At 40.7% G+C, this 21,563-nt stretch overlaps 1 protein-coding gene across 7 annotated transcripts in view; it reads right to left on the bottom strand.

Moving 5' to 3' along the window:
- LOC128684814 (pyruvate dehydrogenase phosphatase regulatory subunit, mitochondrial) overlaps nucleotides 1-19,468 on the bottom strand; it is a 170,181-nt gene extending 150,713 nt beyond the window's left edge. For 5 of the 7 annotated variants that reach the window (XR_011394107.1, XM_070100929.1, XM_070100910.1 and 2 more), the window contains exon 1: nucleotides 19,283-19,468. The gene's annotated coding sequence lies outside the window, so the exon portion shown is untranslated. Of the gene's footprint in view, nucleotides 1-19,262 lie in introns of all 7 variants that reach the window. The other 2 variants (XM_070100927.1, XM_070100922.1) reach the window with 2 other exon arrangements.
- Nucleotides 19,469-21,563: the final 2,095 nt, after the last annotated feature.

Below are 21,563 nucleotides of genomic sequence, written 5' to 3'. Positions count from 1 at the left end.
TGATGTTGTCTATGTGTTGTGCTGGAATGAACTAAAGTACAATCAGGTATAAACTAGTAATATAAAAATACAAATTAAAAATAGAACAAGACTCTCACTTGAATTGCACTAAGGTTTAATATAATGACTTTTGTGGAGTCTATGTTTTGAGCTAGAATGAACTCTAGTACAACTAGGTTTAATCTAATAATATAAAAATACAAATTAAAAATAGCACCAGTCTCTCACTAGTAATTGCACTATGGTCTAATATAGTGAATTTAGTATTGACTATGTATTGAGCTAGAATGAGCTATAGTACAACTAGGTTTAATCTAATAATATGAAAATACAAATTAAAAATAGCACCAATCTCTCACTAGTAATTGCACTATGGTCTAATATAGTGAATTTGGTACTGACTATGTATTGAGCTAGAATGAGCTGTACAGAATGATGCTCTACAGTGGACCCCCGGTATTCGATGGCATCGGTATTCGACAAATCCGGTATTCGATACATTATATCGCAAAAAATTTTCCTCGGTATTCGATTGAAAACCCAGTATTCGATATGATTCGTACGAGACGTGTCCACGTGTGGCCTGAACTGCCCCTTGTGTGCCAGTGTTTACAAGCCAGCCAGTGTGCGCGCATCTAAGGATACATTCGGTACATTCCATATTATCCATATTATCAATGTGTTTGGTGCTTGTTTCTGCAAAATAAGTCACCATGGGCCCCAAGAAAGCTTCTAGTGCCAACCCTTCAAGAAAAAAGTCGCTAATCACTTATGAAATGAAGAAAGAGATAATTGCAAAGTACGAAAGTGGAGTGCGTGTGTCGGAGCTGGTTAGGTTGTATAATAAACCCCAATCAACCATCTCTACTATATTTTTTTTTTATTATTATCACACTGGCCGATTCCCACCAAGGCAGGGTGGCCCGAAAAAGAAAAACTTTCACCATCATTCACTCCATCACTGTCTTGCCAGAAGGGTGCTCTACACTACAGTTTTTAAACTGCAACATTAACACCCCTCCTTCAGAGTGCAGGCACTGTACTTCCAATCTCCAGGACTCAAGTCCGGCCTGCCGGTTTCCCTGAATCCCTTCATAAATGTTACTTTGCTCACACTCCAACAGCACGTCAAGTATTAAAAACCATTTGTCTCCATTCACTCCTATCAAACACACTCACGCATGCCTGCTGGAAGTCCAAGTCCCTCGCACACAAAACCTCCTTTACCCCCTCCCTCCAACCTTTCCTAGGCCGACCCCTACCCTGCCTTCCTTCCACTACAGACTGATACACTCTTGAAGTCATTCTGTTTCGCTCCATTCTCTCTACATGTCCGAACCACCTCAACAACCCTTCCTCAGCCCTCTGGACAACAGTTTTGGTAATCCCACACCTCCTCCTAACTTCCAAACTACGAATTCTCTGCATTATATTCACACCACACATTGCCCTCAGACATGACATCTCCACTGCCTCCAGCCTTCTCCTTGCTGCAACATTCATCACCCACGCTTCACACCCATATAAGAGCGTTGGTAAAACTATACTCTCATACATTCCCCTCTTTGCCTCCAAGGACAAAGTTCTTTGTCTCCACAGACTCCTAAGTGCACCACTCACTCTTTTTCCCTCATCAATTCTATGATTCACCTCATCTTTCATAGACCCATCCGCTGACACGTCCACTCCCAAATATCTGAATACGTTCACCTCCTCCATACTCTCTCCCTCAAATCTGATATTCAATCTTTCATCACCTAATCTTTTTGTTATCCTCATAACCTTACTCTTTCCTGTATTCACCTTTAATTTTCTTCTTTTGCACACCCTACCAAATTCATCCACCAATCTCTGCAACTTCTCTTCAGAATCTCCCAAGAGCACAGTGTCATCAGCAAAGAGCAGCTGTGACAACTCCCACTTTGTGTGTGATTCTTTATCTTTTAACTCCACGCCTCTTGCCAAGACCCTCGCATTTACTTCTCTTACAACCCCATCTATAAATATATTAAACAACCACGGTGACATCACACATCCCTGTCTAAGGCCTACTTTTACTGGGAAAAAATTTCCCTCTTTCCTACATACTCTAACTTGAGCCTCACTATCCTCGTAAAAACTCTTCACTGCTTTCAGTAACCTACCTCCTACACCATACACTTGCAACATCTGCCACATTGCCCCCCTATCCACCCTGTCATATGCCTTTTCCAAATCCATAAATGCCACAAAGACCTCTTTAGCCTTATCTAAATACTGTTCACTTATATGTTTCAATGTAAACACCTGGTCCACACACCCCCTACCTTTCCTAAAGCCTCCTTGTTCATCTGCTATCCTATTCTCCGTCTTACTCTTAATTCTTTCAATTATAACTCTACCATACACTTTACCAGGTATACTCAACAGACTTATCCCCCTATAATTTTTGCACTCTCTTTTATCCCCTTTGCCTTTATACAAAGGAACTATGCATGCTCTCTGCCAATCCCTAGGTACCTTACCCTCTTCCATACATTTATTAAATAATTGCACCAACCACTCCAAAACTATATCCCCACCTGCTTTTAACATTTCTATCTTTATCCCATCAATCCCGGCTGCCTTACCCCCTTTCATTTTACCTACTGCCTCACGAACTTCCCCCACACTCACAACTGGCTCTTCCTCACTCCTACAAGATGTTATTCCTCCTTGCCCTATACACGAAATCACAGCTTCCCTATCTTCATCAACATTTAACAATTCCTCAAAATATTCCCTCCATCTTCCCAATACCTCTAACTCTCCATTTAATAACTCTCCTCTCCTATTTTTAACTGACAAATCCATTTGTTCTCTAGGCTTTCTTAACTTGTTAAACTCACTCCAAAACTTTTTCTTATTTTCAACAAAATTTGTTGATAACATCTCACCCACTCTCTCATTTGCTCTCTTTTTACATTGCTTCACCACTCTCTTAACCTCTCTCTTTTTCTCCATATACTCTTCCCTCCTTGCGGAGGGAAGAGTATCTCTACTATAGTGACCAGGAAAAAGGCAATCAAGGAAGCTGTTCTTGCAAAAGGTACAACTGTGATTACGAAACAGCGACCGCAAGTGTTAGAAAATGCTGAGAGATTGTTATTGGTGTGGATAAATGAAAAACAGATAGCAGGAGATAGCATCTCTCAAGCGATCATTTGTGAAAAGGCTAGGCAGTTGCATGACGATTTGGTAAAGAAATTGCCTGCAAATAATGGTGATGTGAGTGAATTTAAGGTCAGCAAAGGTTGGTTTGAAAGATTTAAGAATCATAGTGGCATACATAGTGTGAATAGGCATGGTGAGGCTGCCAGTTCGGACCAAAAAGCAGCTGAAAAATATGTGAAGGAATTCAAGGATTACATAGACAGTGAAGGACTGAAACCTGAACAAGTGTTTAATTGTGACGAAACAGGCCTGTTCTGGAAGAAAATGCCAAGCAGGACCTACATTACTCAGGAGGAAAAGGCACTCCCAGGACATAAGCCTATGAAAGACAGGCTTACTCTGTTGATGTGTGCCAATGCTAGTGGTGATTGCAAAGTGAAGCCTTTATTGGTGTATCAATCTGAAACTCCCAGAGTGTTCAGGAAAAACAATGTCCTCAAGGCTAATTTGTGTGTGCTGTGGAGGGCAAACAGTAAGGCATGGGTCACTAGGGACTTTTTCTATGACTGGTTACACCATGCATTTGCCCCCACTGTGAAAAATTACCTAACTGAAAAGAAATTAGACCTTAAGTGCCTCCTGCTATTAGACAATGCCCCTGGTCATCCTACAGACTTGTCAGAGCGACTTTCTGGGGACATGAGCTTCATTAAGGTAAATTTTTGCCTCCTAATACCACTCCTCTCCTGCAGCCCATGGACCAGCAGGTCATTTCCAACTTCAAGAAACTGTACACAAAAGCTATGTTTCAAAAGTGCTTTGAAGTGACCACAGAAACTCAACTGACTCTAAAAGAGTTTTGGAAGGATCACTTTAATATCCTCAATTGTATAAACCTTATAGGTAAGGCTTGGGAGGGATTGACTAAGAGGACCTTGAACTCTGCTTGGAAAAAACTGTGGCCAGAATGTGTAGACAAAAGGGATTTTGAAGGATTTGAGGCTAACCCTGAGAATCCTATGCCAGTTGAGGAATCCATTGTGGCATTGGGGAAGTCCTTGGGGTTGGAGGTTAGTGGGGAGGATGTGGAAGAGTTGGTGGAGGAGGACAGTGAAGAACTAACCACTGATGAGCTGATAGATCATCTTGAACAGCAAGAGGGCAGACCTGAGGAAACTGCTTCGGAGGAGGGGATAGAGAAATTGAAGAAGTTGCCTACTTCAAAGATTAAGGAAATGTGTGCAATGTGGCTTAAAGTGCAAACCTTTTTTGATGACAATCACCCTAACACAGCTATTGCAAGCCGTGCTGGTGACTATTACACTAACAATGTTGTGAAACACTTTAGGGATGTCATAAAGGAACGGGAGGTACAGGCCACTATGGGCAGATATGTTGTGCGACAGAAATCCAGTGACTCTGAAGCTGGTCCTAGTGGCATTAAAAGAAGAAGGGAAGTAACCCCAGAAAAGGACTTGCTACCTCAAGTCCTAATGGAAGGGGATTCCCCTTCTAAACACTAACACCTCTCCCCTCCTCCCATCCCATCAATCATCACCAGATCTTCATTCAAGGTAAGTGTCAATTATTTTATTGTTATTATTCTATTGCATTAAACTTAATATTCCATGTAGTAAATTTTTTTTTTTCATACTTTTGGGTGTCTTGCACGGATTAATTTGATTTCCATTATTTCTTATGAGGAAAATTGATTCAGTTTTCGATATTATCGGTATTCGATGAGCTCTCAGGAACGGATTAATATCGAATACCGGGGGTCCACTGTATTTAATTTTATTATTTTATTAACACATCAGCCATTTCCCACCAAGGCAGGGTGGCCTGAAAAAGAAAAACTTTCATCATCATTCACTCCATCACTGTCTTGCCAGAGTCATGTTTACACTAGTTATAAAACTGCAACTTTAACACCCCTCCTTCAGAGTGCAGACACTGTACTTCCCTGAATCCTTCATAGGTGTTACCTTGCTCACACTCCAACAGCACGTCAAGTCCTAAAAACCATTTGTCTCCATTCACTCCTATCAAATGCGCTCACACATGCTTGCTGGAAGTCCAAGCCCCTCGCACACAAAACCTCCTTTACCCCCTCCTCATAACCTTTTCTGGGCCGACCCCTACCCCGCCTTCCCTCCACTATAGATTTATTCACTTTCGAAGTCATTCTATTTCCTTCCAGCCTCTCTACATGTCCAAACCACCTCAACAACCCCTCCTTAGCCCTCTGGATAATAGTTTTGGTAATCCCGCACCTCCTCCTAATTTCCAAACTACAAATTCTCTGCATTACATTCACACCACACATTGCCCTCAGACATGACATCTCCACTGCCTCCAACCTTCTCCTTGTTGCAACATTCACCACCCATGCTTCACACCCATATAAGAGTGTTGGTATAACTACACAGTGGAGCCTCAGTTTTCGTTTGTCCTGGTTTTCGTCAAATTAAGTTTTCAACGACTTTTTTTTTTTCGTCAAAATATTGTTCCAGTTTTCGTTCATCAACTTGGTTTTCGTCTGCTGTATTGAACATGTCCATCTGCCTGCGCCCAGACAAAGCATCCCACGCACGCATTCTGAGTCTGTCTGGCTTTGTTTCTTGTCGAGTGAACATTACCCTGTGCATTCATATAAAATATTTCGTTATAATCCATTGCTTGTTTATTGAGTGTGACTGCTAAATAAGCCACCATGGGGCCAAAGAACGTTCCGAGTGCCAGCCCTCTGATAAAGAAGGCGAGAAATTGTGGCCAGAATGTGGCCAAGAGAAGGATTTTGAAGGGTTTGAGGCTGACCCTGACAATCTTACACCTCTTGTGGAATCTATTTTGGCTTTGGGGAAGTCCATGGGGTTGGATGTGAGTGGCCAGGATGTGGAAGAGTTGGTGGATGATCACAGGGAAGAGCTAACCACTGAAGAGCTGCAACACCTTCAACTGGAACAGCAACAGATCGCAGCCGAGGAAATTGCTTCAGAGGAGGAGGAGGAGGAAGAGAGAGGGGAGAATGTGTCTTCTTCAGCGATTAAGGACATTTGTGCAAAGTGGAGTGAGGTGCAAAGCTTTGTGGAGAAATATTACCCTAACAAAGCTGTTGCAAGCTGTATCTGCAACATGTTCAATGACAATGCCATGTCCCATTTTAAGCGGATCTTAAAGAGACGCCAGAAACATACCTCTCTGGACAGATTTTTTGTGCGATAGGGGTACAGTGACTCTCAAGCTGGTCCTAGTGCCAGTAAAAGACAAAGGGAAGTAACCCCGGATAGGGACTTGATACATGAAATCCTTATGGAAGGGGATTCCCCTTCCAAACAATAAACTCTCCTCCCTCTCCCCTCCTCACCATCTTCCATACGCCAACAAGATTCTTCAATAAAGGTAAGAGTGATTTAAATGTTCATTTATCCATTTCATTAGTGCTTTATATTTATTTCTCATTGTTTTCTGTATGTAACACTAAAGTTATTCTCTATAAAATGTATTTTTTGTTAACATTTTTGGGTGTCTGGAACGGATTAATTGGATTTACATTATTTCTAATGGGAAATATTGCTTCAGTTTTTGTTGAATTCGGTTTTCGTCAGACTCTCTGGAACGAATTAAAGATGAAAACCAAGGTTCCGCTGTACTCTCATACATTCCCCTCTTTGCTTCCATGGACAATGTTCTTTGTCTCTACAGACTCCTAAGTGCACCACTCACCTTTTTCCCCCTCATCAATTCTACGATTCAACTCATCCTTCATAGACTCATCTGCTGACAATTCACCTCCTCCATACTCTCTCCCATAATCTGCTATCCAGTCTTTCATCACCTAATTTTTTTGTTATCCTCATCACCTTACTCTTTCCTATATTCACTTTTAATTTTCTTCTTTTACATACCCTACCAAACTCATCCACCAACCTCTGCAACTTCTCTTCAGAATCTCCCAAAAGCACAGTGTCATCAGCAAAGAGCAACTATGACAACTTCCACTTTGTGTTAGATTCTTTATCTTTTATCTACTGTACATATTATGCTACATATCCATAGCACTGTGAATGATGTGTGCCACTTGATTCATTAGGATGAGCACCACCTGTATCTGGCCACAAACTAGATGAGGCATCAATAGCTTCACTATTATTATTATCATAATTTTAAAGTACATACACATCTGGAACTTTTCTTTTCTTAAGAACTCTTCACTTAACACAATTTTTCACAAGTAGCAGATTTTCAAGAATACGTACAACCAATATGTTATGAGTGTTTAGTGATTGCTTATTCAAGATATATTTTACAGATATTACTTATTTTTGTACAATGACTGCATTAAGCACAATATTACTGAAGGAATGTAATGGTGGTAAGTGATGATCTAATCTAGGATAACCCAAAAAGTTTAATATGGTTGATCTGTTTTCATTGGGGTAGATTAGTTTAGCATTCTATTTTGGCACATACATTATGTATGCCATTTTTATGTTCAACAAATAATGTTGTACTTCAGCTGTATAAAATACAGTGGTCCCTCAATAATCGTCCATAATCCGTTCCTGGAAGTGGGACTATTATCGAAATAGACGATTTTCGAATCAATTTTCCCCATAAGAAATAATGTAAATGCAATTAATCCGTTCCTGATACCCAGAAGTATTAAAACAAAAAAAATTTTTACATGAAATATAGATGTAGTACATAAACAATACAATGGGACATGATGAATGAAACATTAACAGCATAACACTTACCTTTATTGGCAATTCTTCTTAGTGTATGGGAGACTGGAGGAGGAGACAGATTGGATTATTTACTGTTTGGAAGGGGAATCCCCTTCCATTAACACCTCTGGTACCAATTGCTTTTCTGGGGTTACTTCTCTTCTCTGTTTCTTAATGCCACTAGGACCAGCTTGAGAGTCACTGGAGTCCTGTCTCGCAAAAGAACTGTCCAGAGAGCTCTGTTTCTGGCGTCTCTTTAAAACTTCCCTAAAATGGGCCAAGACTCTGTCACTGTACAAGTTGCCGATATGGCTTGCAACATCCTTCTCAGGGTGATGTTTCTCCATAAATCTTTCCATCTTACCCCACATTTCAAAAATCTCCTTAATTTCTGAAGAAGGCACCTTCTTCCATCTCTCTTCCTCCTCCTCTGCAGCAAGATTCTGAGCTGCGATCTGTTGCTCTTCCAGCTGAAGTTCTTGCAGCTCCTCAGTGGTTAGCTCTTCACCGTGGTCCTCCACCAGCTCTTCCACATCCTCCAAACTCACATCCAGCCCCATGGAACTCCCCAATGTGACAATAGAGTTCACAACTGACATAGGCTCCTCAGGGGCTGCCTCAAACCCTTCAAAATCCCTCTTGTGGACACAATCTGGCCACAATTTTCTCCAAGCAGAGTTTAAAGTCCTGGTAGTCCCTCCCTCCCAAGCCTTACCTATAAGGCTTATGCAATGGAGAATACTGAAGTGTTCTTTCCAAAAATCTCTTAGGGTCAAGTGAGTGTCTGAGGTTACATTAAAGCACCTTTCAAACATTGCTTTGGTGTAGAGTTCTTTAAAGTTTGAAATGACTTGCTGGTCCATGGGCTAGAGGAGAGGAGTGGTATTCGGGGGCAAGAACTTTACTGTGATGAACCCAAACTCCTTCAGAATTAGGTCATCCAAGTTTGGAGGATGAGCAGGTGCATTGTCCATTACTAGGAGGCACTTGAGATCCAATTTCTTTTCCAGGAGGTAATTCTTCACACTAGGGTCAAACACTTCATTGAATCACTCGACGAAAATGTCCCTTGTGACCCATGCCTTATTATTAGATCTCCAAAACACACACAATTTACTCTTCATAATATTGTTTTTCTTGAACACTCTGGGATTTTCAGAATGGTACACTAGTAACGGCTTCACTTTGAAATCCCCACTAGCATTAGCACAGAACATGAGTGTCAGCCTGTCTTTCATAGGCTTGTGTCCTGGCAGTGCCTTTTCTTCCTGAGTAATGTAGGTCCTCTTTGGCATTTCCTTCCAAAAGAGGTCTGTTTCATCACAATTGAACACTTGTTCAGGTTTCAGTCCTTCACTGTCTATGTACTCCTTGAATTCATGCACATATTTTTCAGCCGCTTTGTTGTCAGAACTGGCAGCCTCACCATGCCTTACCACACTGTGTATGCCAGTACCCTTCTTAAATCTCTCAAACCAGCCTTTGCTGGCCTTAAATTCACTCACATCACCACTAGTTGCAGGCAATTTCTTTACCAAATCGTCATGCAACTGCCTAGCCTTTTCACAAATAAGCAACGTCATAAGACTATCTCCTGCTAATTGTTTCTCTTTTATCCACACCAATAATAACTTCTCAACATCTTCGAGTACTGGTGATCTCATTTTTGTCAGCATATTTACCCCCTTTACAACAACAGCGTCCTTGATTTCCTTTTTCTTGGCTATGATGGAAGATATGGTTGTACGGGATTTGTTATACAGTGGACCCCCGGTTAACGATTTTAATCCGTGCAAGAGGGATAATTGTTATGCGAAATAATCGTTATGTGAATGAATTTTCCCCATAAGAAATAATGGAAATAAAATTAATCCGTGCAAGACGCCCAAAAGTATGAAAAAAATTTTTTTTTACCACATGAAATGTTAATTTTAATACACACAAACTGAAAAAGGCATGCACAATTACATGACACTTACTTTTATTGAAGATCTGGTGATGATTGATGGGATGGGAGGAGGGGAGAGCATTATCTTCTTACTGTTTAGAAGGGGAATCCCCTTCCATTAGGACTTGAGGTAGTAAGTCCTTTTCTGGGGTTACTTCCCTTCTTTTTTTAATGCCACTAGGGCCAGCTTCAGAGTCACTGGACTTCTTTCGCACAAGATATCTGTCCATAGTGGCCTGTACCTCTCGTTCCTTTATGACTTGCCTAAAGTGTTTCACAACATTGTCAGTGTACAGGTTGCCAACACGGCTTGCAATAGCTGTGTGAGGGTGATTTTCATCCATGAAGGTTTGCACTTCAAGCCACTTTGCACAGATTTCCTTTATCTTTGTAGTAGGCAACTTCTTCAATTTCTCTCTCCCCTCCTCTGAACCAGTTTCCCCAGGTCTGGCCTCTTGCTCTTGAAGTTGATCTATCAGCTCATCAGTGGTTAGTTCTTCATTGTCCTCCTCCACCAACTCTTCCACATCCTCCCCACTAACCTCCAACCCCAAGGGCTTTCCCAATGCCACAATGGATTCCTCAACTGGCACAGGATTCTCAGGGTTAGCCTCAAACCCTTCAAAATCCCTTTTGTCTACACATTCTGGCCACAGTTTCTTCCAAGCAGAGTTCAAGGTCCTCTTAGTCACTTCCTCCCAAGCCTTACCTATAAGGTTTACACAATTGAGGATATTAAAGTGATCTCTCCAAAACTCTCTTAGAGTCAGTTGAGTTTCTGAGGTCATTACAAAGCACCTTTCAAACAGAGCTTTTGTGTACAGTTTCTTGAAGTTGGAAATAACCTGCTGGTCCATGGGCTGCAGGAGAGGAGTGGTATTAGGAGGCAAAAACTTCACCTTAATGAAGCTCATGTCCCCATAAAGTCGCTCTGCCACGTCTGTAGGATGACCAGGGGCATTGTCTAACACCAGGAGGCACTTAAGTTCTAATTTCTTTTCAGTTAGGTAATTTTTCACATTGGGGGCAAATGCATGGTGTAACCAGTTATAGAAAAATTCCCTAGTGACCCATGCCTTACTGTTTGCCCTCCACAGCACACACAAATTATCCTTGAGGACATTCTTTTGCCTGAACGCTCTGGGAGTTTCAGAGTGATACACTAATAAAGGCTTCACTTTGCAATCACCAGTAGCATTGGCACACATCAACAAAGTAAGCCTGTCTTTCATAGGCTTATGTCCTGGGAGTGCCTTTTCCTCCTGAGTAATGTAGGTCCTGCTTGGCATTTTCTTCCAGAACAGGCCTGTTTCATCACAATTAAACACTTGTTCAGGTTTCAGTCCTTCAGTTTCTATGTACTCCTTGAATTCCTGCACATATTTTTCAGCCGCTTTGTGGTCCGAACTGGCAGCCTCACCATGCCTTATCACACTATGGATGCCACTACGCTTCTTAAATCTCTCAAACCAACCTTTGCTGGCCTTAAATTCACTCACATCATCACTAGTTGCAGGCATTTTTTTAATTAAATCCTCATGCAACTTCCTAGCCTTTTCACATATGATCGCTTGAGAGATGCTATCTCCTGCTAGCTGTTTTTCATTTATCCACACCAATAAGAGTCTCTCAACATCTTCCATCACTTGCGATCTTTGTTTCGAAAACACAGTTGAACCTTTGGCAAGAACAGCTTCCTTGATTGTCTTTCTGGTGCCCACAATAGTAGCGATGGTTGATTGGGGTTTCTTGTACAGCTTGACTAGGTCGGCTATACGCACTCCACTTTCATACTTATCAATTATCTCTTTCTTCATTTCTATAGTAATTCTTACCCTTTGAGGTGTAGGGTTGGCACTAGAAGCTTTCTTGGGGCCCATGGTCACTTATTTTCCAGAAACAGCACCGAAAATACTGTAATAATACGAAATATTCCGAGTGTATGCTTGGATGTTACCGCGGAGGCTGGCTGGTAAACAATGGGACGGGCGGCACATGTGAGGCTGGCTGAGGGCACATTGGACGCGTCTCGGACGAAAATCGGTGAGCGGGTTTTTAATCGGTATGCGCGGCAAAAATTTTGCGATAAAAGTAATCGGTATGCGGAAAAATCGCTATGTGATGCCATCGTTATGCGGGGGTCCACTGTACATCCTGGCCAGTTCGCCCACATGTACGCCACTTTCATATTGTTCAATGATGTTTTTCTTAAATTCAATCGTATTTCTCACCTACTTTACCAAAAGCTTGGCACTAGGAGCTTTCTTTGGAGCCATGGTAGCTTATTTAGCACTTGCAAGCACTAAAATCAATGGAATATTATGAAATATTTCGTAGGAGCAAGTGAGGGGACCGTCGCTCTGGTAAACAATGGCACACTGGCTGGGAAGGGAAGGCCCAGGCGGCTCAGAGCGTGAGTATGCATCCCGGATGAAGGACTATTAGTGAGTTAACGGACCATTTGCGAGCCAATGTTTAGACGAAATAACAGGACTATTTCCGAAATGGACGACTTTCAGGCCGGACGATTATTGAGGAACCACTGTACTGCAAAAGCAGATACAATAATGAAACATACTGGCTGTCATGAATGACAGTATAACATTGACACACAGTGAATCAAATTTTAGAACATTTTACTTGCTACCACTTATTTCTGGTGTAGCATTGTTACAAAATCCCCAAAATGACATAATTTTGTGTACTTCCTGTAGCTCTATCATTTAGGCATTTCTTAGCTAGTCATGAATTGATCTGTGCTATTACCATACTAGTCTTGACATGATTAACTAATCCATTCCAAACTTGCATAACTGCACAAAAGACGGTACTGTACTACATACATACAACAGCATCTTGGGAAGCTTCAAAAATAGGGTGTATCAATACACGAGTGAGAAGGACCTGCCTAGAATGAACGATACTGCAGTGTTCCACTAATTTTATGTTCTTGTGTTATTATTAGTATGAAACTCCTAAGGATTAATAATCCAGGATAATCTAGGAAAGTCAAGCAGTGGAAATATTTTCACTGGGGTTCTTTTCAGCTTCTCTCCAGGATGCAAACCACAACAAGTAACCAACTCTTTTTAAATCTATTTATTGCTGGTACTGCTCAGAGGCAGCACACTCATGGGTTCTTCTTGCAGAAGGTATTAAGGAAAATCCTCAACCACATTCTTGATTGTCTATAAATGAGAAATCACATGAACACGAAACACAGTCCTGTCTACATGTCTGCTCCAATTGAATTGACACTGAACACCTGAGTTGATTATGCACTTCTTGCATGTTCATGGTGCGACACTAACATGAGGGCTGTGCTGGCGTAACACATTCTGATGGCTTTTGATACACTAAGTCACTACATATAGCAGTATCAGATGAGTCATCAAAGAGGCATTACTGACAAAATACATCCCATCTCAATAATAATAATAATAATAATAATAATAATAATAATAATAATAATAATAATAATAATAATAATAATAATAAAATAGTAATAAAATAATAATAAAATAATAATAATATCTATTTCTACAAGTACACATACAAGGTATACAGGCCTAGTTGACAACAATGACATACACTACTATACAGAAAGCCACTTATTACCTGGAGTTTACCTGGAAAGAGTTTCGGGGGTCAACGCCCCCGCGGCCCGGTCTGTGACCAGGCCTCCTGGTGGATCAGCCCCTGATCAACCAGGCTGTTGCTGCTGGCTGCACGCAAACCAACGTACGAGCCACAGCCCGGCTGATCAGGAACTGACTTTAGGTGCTTGTCCAGTGCCAGCTTGAAGACTGCCAGGGGTCTGTTGGTAATCCCCCTTATGTGTGCTGGGAGGCAGTTGAACAGTCTCGGGCCCCTGACACTTATTGTATGGTCTCTTAACGTGCTAGTGACACCCCTGCTTTTCATTGGGGGGATGGTGCATCGTCTGCCAAGTCTTTTGCTTTCGTAGTGAGTGATTTTCGTGTGCAAGTTCGGTACTAGTCCCTCTAGGATTTTCCAGGTGTATATAATCATGTATCTCTCCCTCCTGCATTCCAGGGAATACAGGTTTAGAAACCTCAAGCGCTCCCAGTAATTGAGGTGTTTTATCTCCGTTATGCGCGCCGTGAAAGTTCTCTGTACATTTTCTAGGTCGGCAATTTCACCTGCCTTGAAAGGTGCTGTTAGAGTGCAGCAATATTCCAGCCTAGATAGAACAAGTGACCTGAAGAGTGTCATCATGGGCTTGGCCTCCCTAGTTTTGAAGGTTCTCATTATCCATCCTGTCATTTTTCTAGCAGATGCGATTGATACAATGTTATGGTCCTTGAAGGTGAGATCCTCCGACATAATCACTCCCAGGTTATGCAGAGCATTTTGGGCAAATTAGGTCAGTTTTGTCTCGGGATGTGACCTACACCAATCGACTAACACCCAGGTACCCATTTTACTGATGGGTGAACATAGACAACCGGTTTAAGGAAACACATACAATGTTTCCACCTCTTCACCGGGAATCGAACCCGGACCCACACAGTGTGAAGCGAGAGCTTTTGCCACTAGGCCATGGGGCACCCAATATGGGCTAGGGACTGAGTTCTTTATTGTATTTTAGCATGCTACCAGGATGTCCCATAGTTCAGTTGGTAGCACACTCAGCTCGCACATGTGACTCACACACTGTGATCCATGGTTCAATCCCTAGTATAGGTGGAAACATTAGGGCATGTTTCCTTAAGACACCTGCTGTCCATGTTCACCTAGCAGTAAATAGGTACTTGGGTGTTAGCTGACTAGTGTGTGTCACATCCTGGGGACAAAATTCACCTAATTTGCCAGAAATACTTTGCATAACAAGGGGCTTTCTATATAGTATGCCACTGATGTCAGCTAGATCTGTATAAGATGTATCATGTACTTGTAGAAATAAAGATTATTATTATATATTATTATTATTATTATTACTATTATTATTATGTATTATTATTATGTATTATTATTATGTATTATTATTATGTATTATTATTATGTATTATTATTATTATTATTATTATTATTATTATTATTATTATTATTATTATTATGATTAATGTTATGAGAAAAGATTTATAAGATTTTTGTTTGGAATTTTAACCCAGAGGGTTAGCCACCCTGGAAAACCCAAGAAAGTCAATATGTCATTAAGGACTGTCTGTCTGGCTTATGAAGACTTAATCTAGATCTCTGAAAAGGTATTATTTCCATTAGTCTTGGTATTTATCTTTATAAAATATTTATTTTCAAAAATAATTAGAGCCAAATTATTATACAGTAGTACCTTGACTTATGAGTGCCCCAACTTACGAGTTTTCCGAGTTACGAGCTATTGCTCAGTCGATTTTTTTATTTGAGTTGCGAGCCCAAATCCGAGTTACAAGCGATATTCAGTTGCTAAGTTTTTGACATTTGCAAAATATCTTGCCCTTTACTCCCATACAAATCCCAAAATATTTCGAATATTTCCAATATTCCACAAGCCAATTGTAGAACAATCATTTTTTTATGATTCCTGTCAATATTATTGCACTACTTTTTCTGAGAAAATAATTTTTGTTTCAGTGTTTTCCTTATGAAACTAGTGATCAAGTGCAGTTAGCCTTTCAAAATCTCTGTTTTCTCTTACCCAGGACCAGAGAATATGTTACAGTAAGAAGCAGTAATGATTCTATAAGTTCGGACTAGTCCTGGACACTCGCCATATTATGGCCTATTTTATTGATTCTAGAGTATATATCATGTTTCTATGTTACTTATAGTGTTTATTATGTCATATTAGATCAATTCTGATTGATAAATGAGCGTTACACTGAAGTATTTTCTCCTGCCCCTAGTGACTCAGGTTTTTTTTGGGGCTGAAACAGATTAATGGCATTTCAATTAATTTCAGTGAGGAAAACTGATTTGATATACGAGCAAACTAAGCTATGAGCTTGGTCACAGAATGAATTAAACTCGTAAGTCAAGGTACCACTGTACATGAAAAGTGCTAAACCCATTATTGGAAAGAAGCATGGGCCAATATATCCATAATAGTCATACAATTTTACATAGTCCATATTACATCAACATAACTTAATATTCATTTTGTATTATTTTGCTAATACAGTACTCAAAATACAGTGGACCCTCAGCTAACAATGGCATCAGCTAATGTTAAATCCAGCTAACGATACATTTTAACGCAAAAATTTTGCCTCAGCTAACGCTAAAAAACTCGCCCAATGCAATTTGTTCAAGATGCATCCACGTGTGGCCCGAGCGCGCCTCAGTTGTCCCATGGGTGCCAGTGTTTACAAGCCAGCCAGTGCGGTCGCATCCACGCATACAATCGGAACATTTCACATTATCACAGCGTTTTGAGTGATTGTACCTGCAAAATAAGTCACCATGGGCCCCAAGAAAGCTTCTAATGCCAACCCTGTGATAAAAAGGGTGAGAATTAGTATGGAAATTAAGAAAGACTTTGAAGGGTTTGGGGCTAACCCTGAGATGCCTATGCCAGTTGTGGAATCCACTGTGCCTGCTTCAAAGATTAAGGAAATGTGTGCAAACTGGGTTGAACTGCAAACCTTTATGGATGAAAATTACCCTAACACAGCTATTGCAAGCCATGCTGGTGACTATTACAATGACAATGTTGTGGCCCATTTTAGGCAAATCTTAAAGGAACGAGAGGTACAGACCTCTATAGACAGATTTGTTGTGCGACAGAGGTCCAGTGACTCTCAAGCTGGTCCTAGTGGCATTAAAAGAAGAAGGGAAGTAACCCCGGAAAAGGACTTGATACCTCAAGTCCTAATGGAAGGGGATTCCCCTTCTAAACATTAACAACTTCCACACTCTCCCCTTTCATCCCATCAATCATCACCAGATCTTCAATAAAGGTAAGTGTCAGTTTGTGTGTATTAAAATAAATATTTCATGTGGCAAAAATTTTGTTTTTTTTCATACTTTGGGGTGTCTTGCATGGATTAATTTGATTTCCATTATTTCTTATGGGGAAAATTAATTCAGCTAACGATAATTTCAGCTAAGGATGAGCTTTCAGGAACGAATTAATATTGTTAGCTGAGGGTCCACTGTATAAGCATATATTAAAATTGTAGATGAATGGTTCAGAGAACCGACATGTTGATAAATTAGACACATGTGCAACTCTTGGGTATCTTTATTGAGGAAACGTTTCGCCACACAGTGGCTTCATCAGTCCATACATAGGAGAAACTTGAAGAACAGGAGGAGAATGAGGTAATCAGTCCCTCAACCTTGAGTCGATGTGTTCAGTCCATCAATCTTGAGTAGAATACGGCAGATGAGCGGAGAAGCAGCTTATAAACCGTATGGCAGGAGAGGTGTAGCAGTCATAGATAGTGCCACATTTGTTCAATGTGGAAGTTGTGCCCAAGAATTAGGCAAGCGAAGAATTCCTAAGTATTAAGATCGACTCAAGGTTGCGGGACTGATTACCTCATTCTCCTCCTGTTCTTCAAGTTTCTCCTATGTATGGACTGATGAAGCCACTGTGTGGCGAAACGTTTCCTCAATAAAGATACCCAAGAGTTGCACATGTGTCTAATTTATCAACATGTCGGTTCTCTGAACCATTCATCTACAAACCTGTCAGACACTGCAACTTCTTGGGATCTTAATACTTAGGAATTCTTCGCTTGCCTAATTCTTGGGCACAACCTACTTCCACATTGAACAAATGTGACACTACCTATGACTGCTACACCTCTCCTGCCATACGGTTTATAAGCTGCTTCTCCGCTCATCTGCCGTATTCTACTCAAGATTGATGGACTGAACACATCGACTCAAGGTTGAGGGACTGATTACCTCATTCTCCTCCTGTTCTTCAAGTTTCTCCTATGTATGGACTGATGAAGCCACTGTGTGGCGAAACGTTTCCTCAATAAAGATACCCAAGAGTTGCACATGTGTCTAATTTATCAACATGTCGGTTCTCTGAACCATTCATCTACAAACCTGTCAGACACTGCAACTTCTTGGGATCTTAATACTTAGGAATTCTTCGCTTGCCTAATTCTTGGGCACAACCTACTTCCACATTGAACAAATGTGACACTACCTATGACTGCTACACCTCTCCTGCCATACGGTTTATAAGCTGCTTCTCCGCTCATCTGCCGTATTCTACTCAAGATTGATGGACTGAACACATCGACTCAAGGTTGAGGGACTGATTACCTCATTCTCCTCCTGTTCTTCAAGTTTCTCCTATGTATGGACTGATGAAGCCACTGTGTGGCGAAACGTTTCCTCAATAAAGATACCCAAGAGTTGCACATGTGTCTAATTTATCAACATATATTAAAATATATGATACGTAACAACTCAATACAGTATTAGTAAACTGTCAAACTTACTGTTTCCTGATACAGGAATGATTTAAGTGATCATACTTGCTAATATAATGCCTATAATTATCTACTATGTTAAGTGTATGTTAAACTGCTAGCTTATTCACTTACTACACCCCACTGTAATGTAAACTACGAACTGTAACTTAAATCGCCTTATAATGTACAGAAAACCTTCATTTTGAATTATTGCACACAGCTTAAAGTTACCCGTGGCCTGGTAGGCAATGCTCTCACTTCACACACAGTGTCCGTGGTTTGATCCCTTGAGAGGGTGGAAACATTGGGTGTGTTTCCTTATACCTGCTGTCCCCATTCACCTAACAAGCAAGTAGGTACTTGGGTGTAAGTTGACTCGCATCCTGGGGTACAAGATTGAGGACTCCAATGGAAATAAGACAGACAGTCCCTCAATGACACACTGCCTTTCTTGGGTTATCCTCGGTGGCTAACCCTTCGGGGCTAAAAATCTGAACAAAATCTTATTAAGCAGTTTGTTAAGTACAAGTTTTAGTCAGCCTGAGACTTTTCATAACACGACGATTTCCTAAGAACATGTAAAAGTTAGAGCACAGAAATGTATGGAATTCCACACAAGCAAATAATTATCTAATTCACTGTAATATCCATTCGTGTTTTAAAGAAGCACTTCATCTCAAGGACCCCAAAGGAAATAAGTCGCTTTGACTTTTTTTTTTTGGTTATCCTAGGTAATCTACACATATGTTGCTATGTATGATAATTTACGTAACTGTATCTGTGTATACCTGAATAAACTTACTTATTTATGCGTACCTGTACATAAATAAACTTAAATAACCTTAACTTATGGTGGGACTATTATTATTATAATCAAGGAGGAAGCGCTAAACCCGGAGGATTATACAGCGCCTGGGGGGGGATGTGGAAGGCATTCAGGCTTAATTCGGGGAACTGGAGCACAGATCCAATTCCCTAAATCAAGAGCCCCTCACCAACATCAAGGAACCTTCCTTGAGGGGTCTTATGGTGGGAGACTGCCTGCCAAATTACCTCTCCTTACTTTTACCTACATAGTCTGCAGTGTCCCTTATCTTACAGGTCACGGAAGACAATGTCGCACTGCATGAAGATTCTTCTTCAGGATACGTGCAGTTTACTTAGAGGTTCATTAAAGACGTGTTGCAAGTTGAGAGAAACAAGGTAAAGCCTCTGGCTTCTTGTTGTTGTTGCTAGTTTTGAGGGCCACCTCGGAGGACGCTTTAATGTTTGTATTTGGATCCAGTACATATATTTTATTTGTTTTTATAATTGTCTTACATTGTAACCTAAAGATGTCTGGAGAGAAATGGTATAAAATACAGATATGATGGAAAAAGATATAGCAATGCAGTATAATGTGATCCTTTATTGACGTTTCGCCCACACAGTGGGAGTCACAGGGGGACCCCAGTGGCAATAAGCCACTTTGACTTTTTGGGTTATCTTAGGTAAATTACAATATGTATGATAACTGTACTTACGTGTACCTGTGCCTAAGTAAGATTACTTTATAAAGTCCCAAGCATATGTTTGTTGATGAGTAAGACATGTACAAGTTGGGTATCTTTTGAAAAGTTTCGCTTGCGCTGTAGGCTTCTTCAGTCAAATGCAGAGGGAAATAAATTGAAGTCAGTATTAGAGGCGAGGTAAAGATGATGAACTAATCCATCAGCCTTGGAGAAATAGTAGATAAATGACTCAGAGAACCGACATGTTGATGATTGGGGTACTTGTGCAGCATGTGGGTATCTTTATTGTGGAAACATTTCGCCAACAAGTGGCTTCCTCAGTTTAATGTAGACAGATGCAGTTCACTGTAGATAAAATGCCCCTCAAGGAAGGTTCCTTAACGCTAGTGAGGGGCTCTTGATCTAGGGAATTGGATCTGTACTCCGGTTCCCTGAATTAAGCCTGAATACCTTTCACATCCCCCCCACAGACGCTGTTGTTAGGTAAGACACATATGCAACAGTTAGACAACTTTATTCCGAAACGTTTCGCCTACACAGTAGGCTTCTTCAGTCGAATACAGAAAGTAGGCAGGAACAGTAGAGATGTGAAGACGATGTAATCAGTCCATCACCCTTAAAGTCGTAGAATTTGAGGTTGTCAGTCCCTCGGCCTGGAGAAGTTCAGTTCCATAGTCAGGAACTATCTGAAGATCAAGCGACAGTGCGGAGACTTAAATACTGTCGGAAGGAGAGGTGCAGGGTAGTAGTAGTACCATGCACCTCTCCTTCCGACAGTATTTAAGTCTCCGCACTGTCGCTTGATCTTCAGATAGTTCCTGACTATGGAACTGAACTTCTCCAGGCCGAGGGACTGACAACCTCAAATTCTACGACTTTAAGGGTGATGGACTGATTACATCGTCTTCACATCTCTACTGTTCCTGCCTACTTTCTGTATTCGACTGAAGAAGCCTACTGTGTAGGCGAAACGTTTCGGAATAAAGTTGTCTAACTGTTGCATATGTGTCTTACCTAACAACCTGTCGGTATTGTATACCATTTTGATGTTCATCCACAGACGCTGCATAATCCTATGGGTTTAGCGCTCCCCTTAATTATAATTATAATAATAAGTAACATTTTGGAATCAAGACAGCAATGTTTATATATATATATATATATATATATATATATATATATATATATATATATATATATATATATATATATATATATATATATATATATATATATATATATATATATATATATATAAAAGAACATAAGAAAGAAGGAATACTGCAACAGGCCGGCCTATTGGCCTATGCGAGGCAGGTCCAATTCTCCTACCAGCTTAGGCTCACTGATCTAGTGACTTAGTGACTTTAAGCTCACTAACCGTCTGACCTCACTGACCTAGTGAGGTCAGACATGTCACTTAATGGAGGAGCACAGCATCCGATCTAGTAGCAAAAGCTAGTTAGGTTCAACTCACACCCCCCCCACACCCACTCATGTATTTATCCAACCTATTTTTAAAACTACACAACGTCTTAGCTTCTATGATGGTACTCGGGAGTTTGTTCTACTTATCCGCAACTCTATTACCAAACCAGTGTTTTTCTATATCTTTCCTGAATCTCAATTTTTCCAATTTAAAATCATTGCTGCGAGTCCTGTCTATGTTACATATTTTTAGCACGCTATTTACATCCCCTTAATTAATTCCTGTTTTCCATTTATATACCTCAATCATATCCTGGAGTTTACCTGGAGAGAGTTCCGGGAATCAATGCCCCCGCGGCCCGGTCTGTGACCAGGCCTCCTGGTGGATCAGAGCCTGATCAACCAGGCTGTTACT

This window comes from Cherax quadricarinatus, chromosome 5 (assembly GCF_038502225.1).
Source record: "Cherax quadricarinatus isolate ZL_2023a chromosome 5, ASM3850222v1, whole genome shotgun sequence".
NCBI classification, from domain to species: domain Eukaryota; kingdom Metazoa; phylum Arthropoda; class Malacostraca; order Decapoda; family Parastacidae; genus Cherax; species Cherax quadricarinatus.
Note: the sequence above shows the minus strand (reverse complement) of the source record. Positions and strands in the feature narration are given on the sequence as shown.